General features: G+C 37.6%; 1 pseudogene; it reads left to right on the top strand.

Annotated features, from left to right (window-relative positions):
• LOC141583830 (transformer-2 protein homolog beta-like) overlaps positions 1-13,253 on the top strand; it is a 29,719-nt pseudogene extending 16,466 nt beyond the window's left edge.
• Positions 13,254-14,496: the final 1,243 nt, after the last annotated feature.

A 14,496-nucleotide genomic window follows, 5' to 3' on the forward strand; every position in this document is an offset into this window, starting at 1 on the left:
AAGAATAGTAACATGACATTTAAGTTTGATATCTAAACATGTATAACTAACAATCATCTCAAATTCAACATTGGTCAAAAGATATCCATCATATTCTCCTGAAATTCACTGCTCCCCCAGGCTTCTTCATTTCAATACACGGCAGCGCCATTATCTTTCGGGACCTCAAGCAAAAAACTTAGGCATCATCCCTACTTTTCTTCTTTACTCAAGCTTCAAATTCAATTCATTAACCAATTCATAGACACTAATTCTTTTTTGAGATGGAGTTTCGCTCTTGTTACCCAGGCCGGAGTGCAATGGCACAATCTCGGCTCACCACAACTTCTGCCTCCTGGGTTCAAGCAATTCTCTTGCCTCAGCCTCTCGAGTAGCTGAGACTAAAGGCATGCGCCACCATGTCCAGCTAATTTTTATATTTTTAGTAGAGATGGGGTTTCACCTTGTTGACTAGGATGGTCTCGATCTCTTGACCTTATGATCCACCCGCCTCGGCCTCCCAAAGTGCTGGGATTATAGGCGTGAGCCACCGTGTCCGGCCTAGTCTTTTCTTTTCTTTTCTTTCCACGTATATTTTAATTCTCTGCATGAGATCTACAACTCTCTGACACTGTATTTTTTTCTGCTTATTTGCCTGTTTTTATACATCTCTTTCTATAATGTAAATTCACTCACAGTAAACATTGGTCTTGTTCAACAACACATAGACCCCTATCTGGCAATTAGAGTGTACTTACAAAAAGTGCACTACATTAGGAGATAAAAATTTAAGAATTATTATTCTGGAGCATATAAAATATAGTTTAGAGAAGGACAAGCCTAGAGACAAGAGTAGTTAAAAGGTTTTGTTGTTGTTTTAATAAAAGCTGCTTCTTTTGCCCACTGCATTAGCTTCAGCTACAGCTCTGATGAGCAGTTCCTACACCCTTGGCAGCAGGCTACTTAAAGTGCTTCACTTAATTTAGTTTTTCTGCCTCAGGGGATATTTGTAGATTAGCCCAGAAGTTAAGGATAGTTAATGCACCTGGGACCAGCCTTTCAACTGATGATGGAAGGGAACAGGAGACAATGACTTGCTCCCCATCCTTCAGAGGGACAGCTTTGAGACACTTCCTCTGTGGCTTTGCAGAATTTCCCCAGCGCCATGAGCTCCGTTGCTCACAGAGGTAGTCAGCACAATAAGATATCTCTGATTGACTTTTCTTCCTTCCGTGTCCCACTCTTCCATCTACCTTTGTTCTGCTTTCCAATCAGCTGAGGTCACTTCACCAATCACAGTAAACTCAAACTAACACAAGCCTTTTGGAATAATCTGCACAGAAAGATAGAAATTTTCAAACTCTTTGTGTGGTGAAATTGACAGAAACGTGAGATTGCTGCAATGGTAAGATGGAAGAAAATACATGAGGGAAGAATCAAGAATGATTCTCAGGTGTTTGTTAATATAATCCATATTGGCACGTAAGAGGAAAGGGAATACAATCAATAGCTCAGTTTTCTTCTTTTTTTAACTTTTATTTTAAGTTTAGGAGTACAAGTACAGGTTTGTTACATAGGTAAACTTTTGTCATGGGGGTTTGTTGCACAGATTATTTCATCACTCAGGTATTAAGCCTAGGACCCATTAGTTATTTTTCCTGATCATCACCCTCCTTTCACCCTCCACCCTCTGAAAGGCCCCAGTGTGTGTTGTTCCAAGTTTTCATGTGTTCTCATCACTTAGTGCCCGCTTGTAAGTGACACAAGCACGTGCACAAGTCCAGAAAGTACTCAAATGTGAAAGTATGGAGCTCAGAAAAAATTCTGGAAAGCGACTATGGATTCTTGGAGTCAGTATCAACTTGATGTGAGAAATAGTTGAAGCAAAGGAGAAAAGAAGGTACCAAAAGAGAAATAGGTAGAATGAGAAAACAAAGAGAAGAAAAAATAGACCCTTGTGCTAATTACCCCTTGAAGTTCTGAAATTAAGATAATAAATGGCCATACCTGAATGGTTTCACTTATTCAGTGGTACAGTGGTTTCACTACTTATTAATTGATGTTTTGCACTTACAGTAATCTATGGTCAAATATTTTGACAGCTCATTTAAACATACATAAGCATAGTGCTCATTTTAAAGGAGTTTTGGAACTTTAAGATACTAGGCCTTAAGATAATAGGCTTTGAGAATTTTCAAAAAATGGGAATATAATATGTGGCATTTTCCAATATTTATTTGATGTGTGTGTGTGTGTGTGTGTGTGTGTGTGTGTATGTTTTCTCAAAGAACCACAGAACTTTTTTGGCATATATTTACTTAGCTATACTTGAAAGTTCTTTCTAGTAAGAGTATCCAATAATTACGTTATCTAAAAGTTGAACTTCTCTCTAGAAATAGTTTGTTTTCTAACCCTGAAGACAATAAATTATTCACATCTCAAGGGTCCTATAAACTGCAATAAATGTAGAAGTAGAGATTAATTTGCCAGAGCGAACCATGATATTAAAACACTCTTAGTGAAGCTTAAAGCATGACAGGAAACATGAAAAAATATTCGGAAGTTCACAAATTTAAGAAATAAATGTTAAAATAAACTATCATATCCTGGATATTTCTGCCAGATGACATGACAAATGCATGGCTCTGGTCTTACATGGACTCTCACAGGATAAGAGCACCCATCCTTGCCTTCTCTAAACCCAGAGAGATTCAGCTACTACAGGTTTCTAGGTCCAAAGACTCAACCCAGTTCTATGCCTCAACCTGTCTCTTCCAACAAGGTCTGAGGGTGAATCTTAGTCCAGCAGAAAATCTTCAAATCCCCTAGAGGATATACTTGACCAAGCTGTGGCCTCAGTCTCTTTTCCTGGCTCTGATTGCTCCCTCTGAATAATTAATTGTCCCATTCTCTGATCGACACTTCCATTTCTATCCAGATAAGTCTTCCCTTAGATTCTAGTGTTTTGCTTGTGGCTCTGACAACCCGAAAGGCTCTTTGGTGGGGATAGAGATGGAGTGTATGTAATCTGTGGAAGATGTTCTCACGCTGTAGCTTTTGATTTGCTTAAAACCAGGTGGATTCTACTGTAATCAAACTCTAGCATTCCACCAAGTATAAATGTACCACTGCCTTGAGATGCCTACTGCTATGCTCACCTATTTTAATAGTTACTCTAATGGAAGGATAAAATAAGAGTGATTGCTAATGCTGTCAAGGACATTGTGATGGGAAGGCTATTAGTAAGCAAGCAAAATAGCTATATATACAGATAAACATACCACTCTAGTGCATTCTCTTTCTAGGTGAATCACTCATCCAGTTTTCCCTAATAGAAACAGAGAGAAAAGGGCCGGGCGCGGTGGCTCAAGCTTGTAATCCCAGCACTTTGGGAGGCCGAGGCGGGTGGATCACGAGGTCGAGAGATCGAGACCATCCCGGTCAACATGGTAAAACCCCATCTCTACTAAAAATACAAAAAATTAGCTGGGCATGGTGGCGCATGCCTGTAATCCCAGCTACTCAGGAGGCTGAGGCAGGAGAATTGCCTGAACCCAGGAGGCGGAGGTTGCAGTGAGCCGAGATCATGCCATTGCATTCCAGCCTGGGTAACAAGAGTGAAACTCCATCTCAAAAAAAAAAAAAAAAGAAAGAAAGAAAGAAAGAAAGAAAAAGAAACAGAGAGAAAAGGTAGAAGGTGAAAGAATAAAAAAATCTTAAGAATGTATTTCCCAAAACCTAAGAGTGAGAGAGAAGAACAACACATGCTCCCTTTCTGATCCATTCAACAGATTCCCACTGAGAACTATATATCAGACACTTCTATGTGCAGGAAATAGAATTACAGAAAGAGAAATAAAAATGCTCTCCATTTATGTGCTATTCGGCAAGTATATTTATAGCACAACTGCTTTTAAAGTACGTTCAGCTTATCTGGATAGACTCAATTAAGGACAGTCCATTTGTGCGATTATCACATTTGAAACTTGTTTTTCTATAGTAAATAAAAAGACTAAAACCAAGAATAATTTTTGTTAGGCAAAGAATATGGTCATATAAATGTTTTATTTATGCCCATGATATTCACTAAGAATTAAACAGAGTTTTAATGTGGGGATTTTAGAGACAAATAAATAAATAAATAAAAGGCTTAAAATAATTATTTTTTGGAGAAACGGGTTCTCACTTTGTTGCCCAGGCTTGTTTCATACTCCTGGGATCAAGCATTCTTTACACCTCGGCTTCCCAAAATGCTGGGATTACCTCTGTGAGCCACTGTGTCCAGCCAAAGATTTTTTTTTAATGCTATGCCTTCCAAATAATTAATTTGTTCACAAGCATGATAAATTGTAATATATATAATCAATAATAGCTTTTTTTAATTTATAAATTTTAGCTTTTTAAAATAATAGCTTTTTTAAATTTAATCAATAATAGCTTTATTTCAATTTCATGAAATAAAGAGGAAATAGACAACTCAGGTAGGTGCAGTAAAAATGTCAAGCAAAACCTGAGGAATTATATATGTTTTCCTCTCTTTGAATGCCTCTTTAGTATCTGGAAGGTTGTTTTTTTCTTTGAAAGTTTGTTCTCTGTGAAGACTCAGCCGCTGTTGGAACAAACATCACTTATTGCTCAGGGGAGAATATTACCTCATAACCTGATCCTGCTAATGGTTATCTAACCTCTTTGATATCTCTTTGGTATTTGTTAGTTTACTTCATCTTCTTTTATAAAATTATTATCTTATTTTGCTTTAACATTGTCATCATTTTTCATTAACCTTATACTCATATTCTTTATCAGTCTATTTTTAATTTAGCCATATCTTGAATATTTATATTACCCACACTCTTTAATTCAGTCCGTTTGTTATTCGTTAATGAAACCTGGTTTCAAGATGCTTAGCTGATACTAAAAATATATGTAGTTTGTAGCTATGGAGTCCACTGCATCATTAATTAATTAATTTCTTACTCCAACTAATTTTTTAATTAAGTGGTCTTTTCCTATACATGATAATTCCTGGTCCAACATATGGCCTCATTATTCTACCATTTTGTCTGGAAACGTAATTAAGATTAAAAGTATCTCAGCAGAACTGGAAATGTACTAGAAGTGAATGGTTGATAAATAATAACAACTGTTCTACTGAGCTTAAGAAAACAAAGGAAAAAATGGATGAATTGGGGTAATACTGTGGCAGTTTAGAGATTCCAAGCCTAGGGAGGCAGTTGGACCTTGGGAACAAATTAGAACCAGATATTTAAATGTCAGTTTCTGTCCCTTTATATCAATCCAATCCTCAGTGGCAATGGATGTCACAATAACGTTGCATACAAATATTTTTTCCAGGAGTACATACAACAATAATTTATTTTTCTTGGTAAGTCTGCAGGTTGGCTGAGGAAGCTTGGTTCAGGATGTGGCTTGGCTGGGCTTGGTTGGGCTTGACTGGGCTTCTATCTAGGCTGAGGATTAATTTAGGTGCTTTCCCATTCTGCCTGGACCAAAGGATACCTGGGGCTTGTACTTCTCATGATAAATCCCTAAAATACATGAGAATGAGCAGAAATAAGGTACGTCTTTTAGAGCCTCAGCCTTCAAGTGGCATTCTGACCTTCCAATCTATATTCCATTGACCAGAATAAGTCACATAGCCCAACACCACATTGAGGGATAAGGAAACATACTCTAATCCCAAGTGGGAGGCACTACATGGTTATGTGGCAAAATATTAGTCATAAAGGGACCCCTTCCTGACACCTTACACTAAAATTACCTCCAGATGGATTAAAGACTTAAACATAAGACCTATCACCATAAAAACCCTAGAAGAAAACCTAGGCAAAACCATCCAGGACATAGGCATAGGCAAGGCCTTCATGACTATAACACCAAAAGCATTGGCAATAAAAGCCGAAGTAGACAAATGGGATCGAATTAAACTCCAGAGTTTCTACACAGCAAAAGAAACAATGATTAGAGTGAACCAGCAACCAACAGAATGGGAAAAATTTCTGCAATCTACCCATCTGACAAAGGACTTATACCAAGAATCTGCAAAGAACTAAAACAGTTTTACAAGAAGAAAACAAACGCATTCAAAAGTGGTCCAAGGATATGAACAGACACTTTTCAAAAGGAGACATATATGAGGCCAATAATCGTATGAAGAAATGCTCATCATCACTGGTCATTAGAGAAATGCAAATCAAAACCACATTGAGATACCATCTCACACCAGTTAGAATGGCGATCATTAAAAAATCTGGAGACAACAAATGCTGGAGAGGATGTGGAGAAATAGGAACACTTCTACATTGTTGGTGGGAGTGTAAATTAGTTCAACCATTATGGAAGACAGTGTGGCGATTCCTGAAGGAACTAGAAATAGAAATTCCATTTGACCCAGCAATCCCATTACTGGGTATATATCCAAAGGATTATAAATCTTTCTTTTTCTTTTTTCTTTTTTCTTTTTTTTTTTTTTTTTGAGACAGTTTCGCTCTTTTTACCCAGGCTGGAGTGCAATGGTGCGATCTCGGCTCACCGCAACCTCCACCTCCTGGGTTCAGGCAATTCTCCTGCCTCAGCCTCCTGAGTAGCTGGGATTACAGGCACGCGACACCATGCCCAGCTAATTTTTATATTTTTAGTAGAGATGGGGTTTCACCTTGTTGACCAGAATGGTCTCGATCTCTTGACCTCGTGATCCACCAGCCTTGGCCTCTCAAAGTGCTGGGATTACAGGCTTGAGCCACTGTGCCTGGCCATAAATCTTTCTATTATAAAGGCACACACACACATATGTTCATTGCAGCAGTTTACAATAGCCAAGACTTGGAACCAACCCGAATGTCCATAGATGATAGGCTGGACAGGGAAACGTGGCATATATACACCATGGATTACTATGCAACCATGCAAAACAATGAGTTCATGTCCTTTGTAGGGACATGAATGAACCTGGAAACCATCATTCTCAGCAAACTAACACAAGAACAGAAAATCCAACACTGTATGTTCTCACTCATAGGGGAGTGTTGAACAATGAGAACACATGGACACAGGGAGAGGAACATCACACACTGAGGTCTGCAGGGGGTGACTAGGGGAGGAACAGTAGGGGATAGGGAGTTGGGGAGGGATAACATGGGAGTAATGCCAGATATACATTATGGGAATGGAGGCAGCAAACCACATTACCCTGTGTGTACCTATACAACAATCTTATATGTTCTTCACAGGTACCCCAGAACCTAAAGTTCAATAATGTGTATATATATATATATATATATATATATATATATATATATATATAAAGAATTTGTACATTTTAAAAAAGTTACATATAGGCTGAGTGCAGTGGCTCACGCCTGTAATCTCAGCCTTTGGGGAGGCTCAGGCAGGCAGATCACCTGAGGTCAGGAGTTCAAGACCAGCCTGGCTAACATGGCAAAACTCCATCTCTACTAAAAATACAAAAATTGGCCAGGCATGGTAGAATGCACCTGTAGTCCCAGATATTTGGGAGGCTGAGATAGGATAATTGCTTAAACCCAGGAGGCAGAGGTTGCAGTGAGTTGAGATGGTGTCACTGTACTCCAGCTTATGTGAAAGAACAAGACTCTGTCTCAAAAAAAAAAAAAAAATTACATATATTTTATACCAGTTCTATAACTACATATGAATCTATAGAAATATTTCTATGAAGATATACATTCTTTCACACTCTTTGCTCCTTTGGAATTATATATGTGTATATATATATATATATATATATATATATATACATATATATATACACACACATATATATATATTTATTTTATTATTCTTTTTTTTTTTTGAGACAGAGTCTTGCTCTGTTGCCAGGCACCAAGCTGGAGTGCAGCAGCATGATCTTGGCTCACTGCAACCTCCACTTCCCAGGTTCAAACAATTCTCCTGCCTCAGCCTCCCGAGTAGCTGGGATCACAGGTTTGCACGGCCACACCCAGCTAATTTTTGTATTTTTTAGTAGAGATGAGGTTTCACAATGGTCTCCATCACATGACCTCGTGATCCGCCCGCCTTGGCCTCCCAAAGTGCTGGGATTACAGGCTTGAGCCACTGCACCTGGCCCTGGAATCATATTATTAAATATCATTTTGTAATTTTTTTTCATTTTTATTGTAGAGTAAACATCATTTCATGCTATTAAACATTCTTTAATAACAACAGCAAAAAAAAAAAAAAAGAATTGGTGAATAATGGTCCACTTCATCATACACCCTCATTCTGTCTTTCTATCCTGAATTATATATAATAACTAGGGGGCTCACAAGCCACACAGTCTCTCAGGGTAAAACATCCAGCAATGCCTTTGACATATCCACATCCACAATTCCTTATATCTAGTCAATTACTGTTTTCTAAATTCTTTTCTCTCCCTTCCATCCATTCTTTTTATTTTTATTATCATTGCTTGACTGGAGGTTTTATTTCCTTTATATGATTACATAAGTTTATGTTATCTTATAATATAAATATGATATAAACATATATATAATTTAACATAAATGTTATTTTTAAGTAATTGATATGTGCTCTAAATTTGTTTCTCTGCCCCCAACTTCTCCCCACTGTTACCCACTGTTCACATTTTACTTTCTCAGGTACAATTCTGGTATTTTATACTCTTCTGAAAGATCTCTAATTATTTCTCATTTGCAGAGATTAAAATTCCTTTGCATGGAATACAAGTCTTTTCATAATCTTCTCCCAACTTATTTTTTAAGTTTAATTGTCTTCAATCACTCAGCATGAGCTCACACTCCAAATATAAATAACTACTTGTCATCCTTGTATAATCTGTATATCTGTTACAGATTTTACCTTTAGGACTTTCTCATAACCACCTCTTGAATTTTTGTCTATGATTTATTTGGACTTCACTTCACATTTCACATTTCTGGGAAGTCTTAACTGAGTTAGTCCTTCCTTCCCCTGTCCCACCACATTTTATGAATCTAATATATTATTTGCTATACATATATATATATATATATATATATATATATATATATACCATATTTTTATCACTTTGAACTCTCTGAGCTGGGCATTATTATCTCTATTTTACTGACAAAGAAATCAGGGTTAAGAAAACTTAAGCAACTTAATCAAGGCCGCTGTACTTTGTAAAAGAAAAGGACAGTGTTCAATGACAGGTGCTTTTGACCCTATGGAGTGACTTTTCAAATGCTATGTTAAATTTTTTTACAATGTATAATTATAGATTTTTATGTCTGTTTACTTTTCTGCTTGTGTGAATTAATCAAAACAGAGACCTAGTTTTATTCATTTTTCCAATGTTACCAATTAGTATTCTTGTCTCCAGATATCTGTTAAATTATAGAATCAATAAATAAAAACTAAAGCAAAGTGTAGAGCAACTGATTGTCCATTGAAAGGTACCTAGGAGCGTAGAAAAAGGAAAACAACAACAATAACAAAACTGAAATATAAAGAAAATACCTGAAATTGTGGGATTAGAAAGATTAGAATTAAGAGATAACTTACATGGGGAGAAATTGCAGGCCTTTTCCTAATGGATACCAAGAAGAATTGCCTTATAGATCCAAACACGTGCCCCCCAGAATTTCCAACAGGCTAAAAAGACAATCTCAGTGAATTATAGTGCAGGTTTTGTTTCATTTTCTTCCTACTATAAAAATGACTCTGTTCTGGTTTGAAAGAGAAAGTGTTTACTTTTGCTTTTTGAATAATTTTCTGGGAAAAACTTCTATGTTTATGGTGAAGGAGGTGATTGAAAAGTTTATAATTGGCCTTATGATGCAGAACATTTTTAAATTGCTGTAAATAAATAATAAAGTGCTTTTCTTTTTTAGAGGTCTGATTCCTCCTTCTCTGATTGTAATTGTTAACATAAACCCTCTAAGGCAGTTTGTCGTCATCTCCACCTGAATGTTCTATCTTGTTTTATCTGTAATATTTATCTTGCTTTATTAGCTTAAAGAGCCCTTGGCTACTCTCTAATGAGAGAAAATCAAGTTTCTGTAGCCTAGGTCACCCTCTATTGCTTGAAGGTAGGAAAAAGAAAGTTCATTGGAAGGTAATCAACAACAACAACAACAAAATCTAGCAGACCAAATCTCCTTAACATTCTGTTGTAATTACCAAAAATAGCTTGCCTAATACTAAATTTTATTTTTGCACTACCAAAGTAAAAGAAAAAAGAAAGAAAGAAAGAAAGAAAGAAAGAAAGAACAACTGTATAATATTTTCCCTTGGGGAATTAGCCTTATCTTGGTATTCTCTCTCTCCTGTGATCTCTAAATGCTGACAAATCTGCCAAACAACAAGCCCTGGTGCTTCCTTCTGAACCCCCAAGTTCTTTCCTTACAGCAGTTGGCCTGGGGCAAGGTTTTTCAATCAGTGTCAGCTTCCAGCCAGCAGCTTGCATCCTACTGCAAAATTTATGGAGCGTGCTGATGAGAACAATGTGGCTCCCTGGGAAGAAGACTGGGAATTGGCAGAGGGGTTTTGTAGGTCTGAGCTCTGCTGCTGGGCCATCGATTGTTCCTTCATCTCGTTGGACTTCAAAAGATTGCATGCCTCTTTATCTGTTTTGCACCCCAACCAAAAACTACTTTGGGAGCACAAGATGCTGCTTAAAATATGTTAGAGTATTTTCCACAACCCATCTCCCCTTTGCAGAGATCACTCCTTTTCTAGGCTTCAAGTTACTAGCTTGATAGGGGAGAGAAGTGATGTATTTGACTGATTAGTTACCTGATTTGTCTTGATGCAAATGATCAGCAGGTAAAAGAAAGAATGGGTTATATTAAATGGTAGCAAAGCATCTGGCACACTGCCTACCATATAGTTCATGCAACTGAGTACTTGGAGGGGAAATTAAGTGTAGACTCTGAAATGTAGGCTCTGGATTTAAATTCTGGCACTATTCCTTTTCAGCTGGGTGGACATCAGCAGGTACTTAACCTGCTAATGTCTCTGTTTTCTCAGCTAAAACAATATTAATGCCTCCTAGGAATGGTTTAAGGACTGTGAGAAAATGCATGCATATTCTTATAAGTATGCATAGCTAGTGCTAAATTCATATATTTTCTGAACAAATAGAGAAAATTGATTGTAGCCACTTTGAAGGTCCATTTTATCTCATTCTTCAAATAATATTTGAGATATGGCTAGAAATATTCACATTTTTTTATAGCCATTGCATCCCTGAATGTGACCTAAGAGAAGATCTGTGTTATATACGCACACCATATATATATATATATATATATATATATATATATATATACATATATATATATATATATATTTGGTGATTGTGTGTCTTTTATATATATCTCACATTTATAAGTCATATACATATATCTCACATATATTATATTTTATACTATATTTAATATGTTATGTTATATGTTTTTATACATAAACATTTCTTATATGTATTACATATAAATTGATTTTTCATGTATAGATACATTATATGATATTATATGAAATCGTATTTTTAAGCCCACTTTTGATACTTCCGCTGAATTTGAAATTGGTATGTTTGTAGAAAGGAGAATAAATAATTTAAAATCTGAGTGGAGAGTCAGAGCCTGTGCGGAGGCGACCGGTGTATCGTGTGAGGCTGCGGCTGAGCCTCCTTAAAGAAGGCGCGAGAGGGTGGCAGCTTCCATTGAAGCACCTGGACCGGCGACAGCAGCCGGGGACAGCAGCCGGGAGTCACGAGCGACAGCGGCGAGCAGAAGGACGGCGAGAGGGAATCCCGTTCTGCTTCCAGAGTGGAAGTGCTCACAGACTGGGGACATCTGCAAGGTCTACCCCTGCAAGGTCTCGCTCCAAGGAAGATTCCAGGTGTTCCAGATCAAAGTCCAGGTCCAGCTCTGAATCTAGGTCCAGGTCCAGAAGAAGGTGAAGGCGTTATACCCGGCCAGGGTCTCGATCCCGCTCCCATAGACGATCGCGCAGCAGGCCTCACAGGGAGACCATCGCAGACCGCACAGCTGCAGTCATTCTTCCACGTCCCCTCGCAGGCGTCGTGTTGGGAATCGGGCAAATCCTGATCCTAACTGTTGTCTTGGAGTATTGGAGTTGAGCCTGTACACCACAGAAAGAGATCTAAGAGAAGTGTTCTCTAAATATGGTCCCATTGCTGATGTGTCTATTGTCCATGACCAGCGGTCTAGGCGTTCAGGAGGATTTGCCTTTGTATAGCGTGAAAATGTAGATGATGCCAAGGAAGCTAAAGAACGTGCCAATGGAATGGAGCTTGATGGGCGTAGGATCAGAGTTGATTTCTCTATAACAAAAAGACCACATACTCCCACACCAGGAATTTACACTTGGAGACCTACCTATGGCAGCTCTCCGCGTCGGGATTGCTATGACAGAGGATATGATAGGGGCTATGATGATCAGGACTACTATAGCAGATCCTACAGAGGAGGAGGTGGAGGAGGAGGAGGATGGAGAGCTGCTCAAGACAGGGATCAGATTTACAGAAGACGGTCACCTTCTCCTTACTGTAGCCGTGGAGGATACAGACCACGTTCCAGATCTCGATCATACTCACCTCATCACTATTAAAGCATGAAGACTTTCTGAAACCTGCCCTAGAGCTGGGATATTGTTTGTGGACAATATTTTTTATTGTCTCTTGTTTAAAAAGTAAACAGTGCCTAGTGAAGTTAGATGACTTTTACACCTTTTATGATGACCACTTTTGGTGGAGCTGAAATGCTGTTTTCATTCTGCATTCGTGTAGTTCGCTGCTTTGTTCAAAGTTAAGTGTTTTCAGAAAAGTATGTTTTGCATGTATTTTTTTACAGTCTAAATTTTGACTGCTGAGAAGTTTCTATTGTACAAAAACTTCATTTAAAAGTTTTTTCTACTGAATCCAGGGTACTCTGAAGATCGAAGCCTGTGTAAAATGCTAACAAATGGCAAAAAGCAACAATAAACAGTTTGATTTTTACTTTTCTTTCTAACATACCAGTGCTTAGCCAGAACGATTCAGTTGTCAGTAGTAAATTTAAAGACAAATGGCCCATCTTCCTCCAGTCCATGAAACATACCATACTTATACCTGCAACTAAGTGTTAAAAATTATGCTTTGTAACTCTGTACTGCTAGTATTAGAACTAAAAATCTACAATACAGCCAGTGCTTAATGCTTATATAAATGTGGATTTGCCGGCTTTTATGTAATCTGTAATAGGTATAGCAAGAAATACAAAGAGTTACACAGTGTATGCCTTAAACGGCTGTTTCTTAAAGCTGTTACAAGGGGGTGATAGTATTTCAACTAGTTATTAGCAAGTGACAATACATTCCACCATAAATATACTCTTGTTCTTCTAGCTTTTAGACTATATGAAAAAACTGGGTGCTTCAAAGTACATGATGAGAGAAGGGAACACTACACCTGTGTCATGGATGAACTGAAGACTTTGCCTGTTTATTTTTAAAATATTATTTTCAGGTCCACTGCTTACCAAAGGAGGCCCAATTTCACTCAAATGTTTCGAGAACTGTGTTTAAATAAACGCAAATGAAAAATGAAAAAAAAATCTGAGTGTCTAGATTGTGTTAATATTTGTGTTTGCTGCCTGAGAACTGATATTTTGATATTACCTGATTTTGAGAGGGTTTCTTTTATTTACTTTTCAGGAGACTATTTCATTTGGGTCCCAATATTCTATTCCAAGAAGCATATTCTGACTTTTTGATTCCGCATAAAGGTGGAAACCATCAGAGTTTAAATATCAGACAGGTGGGAATGATGGTGAAAGGTTTTACTTATAATTTGCTTGGCTCTCACATTATCAGTGTGAGTTTACAATTCAGTTTTTGGTTAGTTGATTTAAATTCAGGTCTTCTAAGAAATAAACTGTTGAAAAACCTTGAGAGTTATTGATCATCTTCAGTGATATATACAACAAAGCAGTCCAAAGAATCCTTAGATGTGTCCAGATGCAGTCAATTCTGATTAGGTACAGGCTTTGTCCAAATTATAAATCAAAAATGGCATCTGCATGTAGTAGAAATGGAAGAGGGGTTGGAATCAGATAGAGGTGGATTTGTTCTTGCTAAAGACTGAGTTGCTCACTGCCCCCAATTCGTATATTGAAATCCTAACCTCTAATGTGATAGTATTAGGAGGTGAAGCATTTGGGAGGCGATTGGCCGCAAGTGCTCATACATGGGATTAGTATCCTTGTAAAAGAGATTCGCAAAGTACTCTCTTGCCCCTTCTACCATGTGAGAACACAGCAGCAAGACATGACCTATGAACTAGGAAGGAAGCCCTCGGCAAATATCAAATCTGCAGGCTTTTTGATCTTGGACTTTCTAGACTCTAGAACAGTAAGGAAATACATTTCTGTTGTTTATAAGCTACGCAGTCTGTGCTATTTTTGTTATAGTGGCCAGAATGAACCAAGACAATTCTTAACTTCATCACTTGCT

This window comes from Saimiri boliviensis, chromosome 3, assembly GCF_048565385.1.
Source record: "Saimiri boliviensis isolate mSaiBol1 chromosome 3, mSaiBol1.pri, whole genome shotgun sequence".
NCBI classification, from domain to species: Eukaryota; Metazoa; Chordata; class Mammalia; order Primates; family Cebidae; genus Saimiri; species Saimiri boliviensis.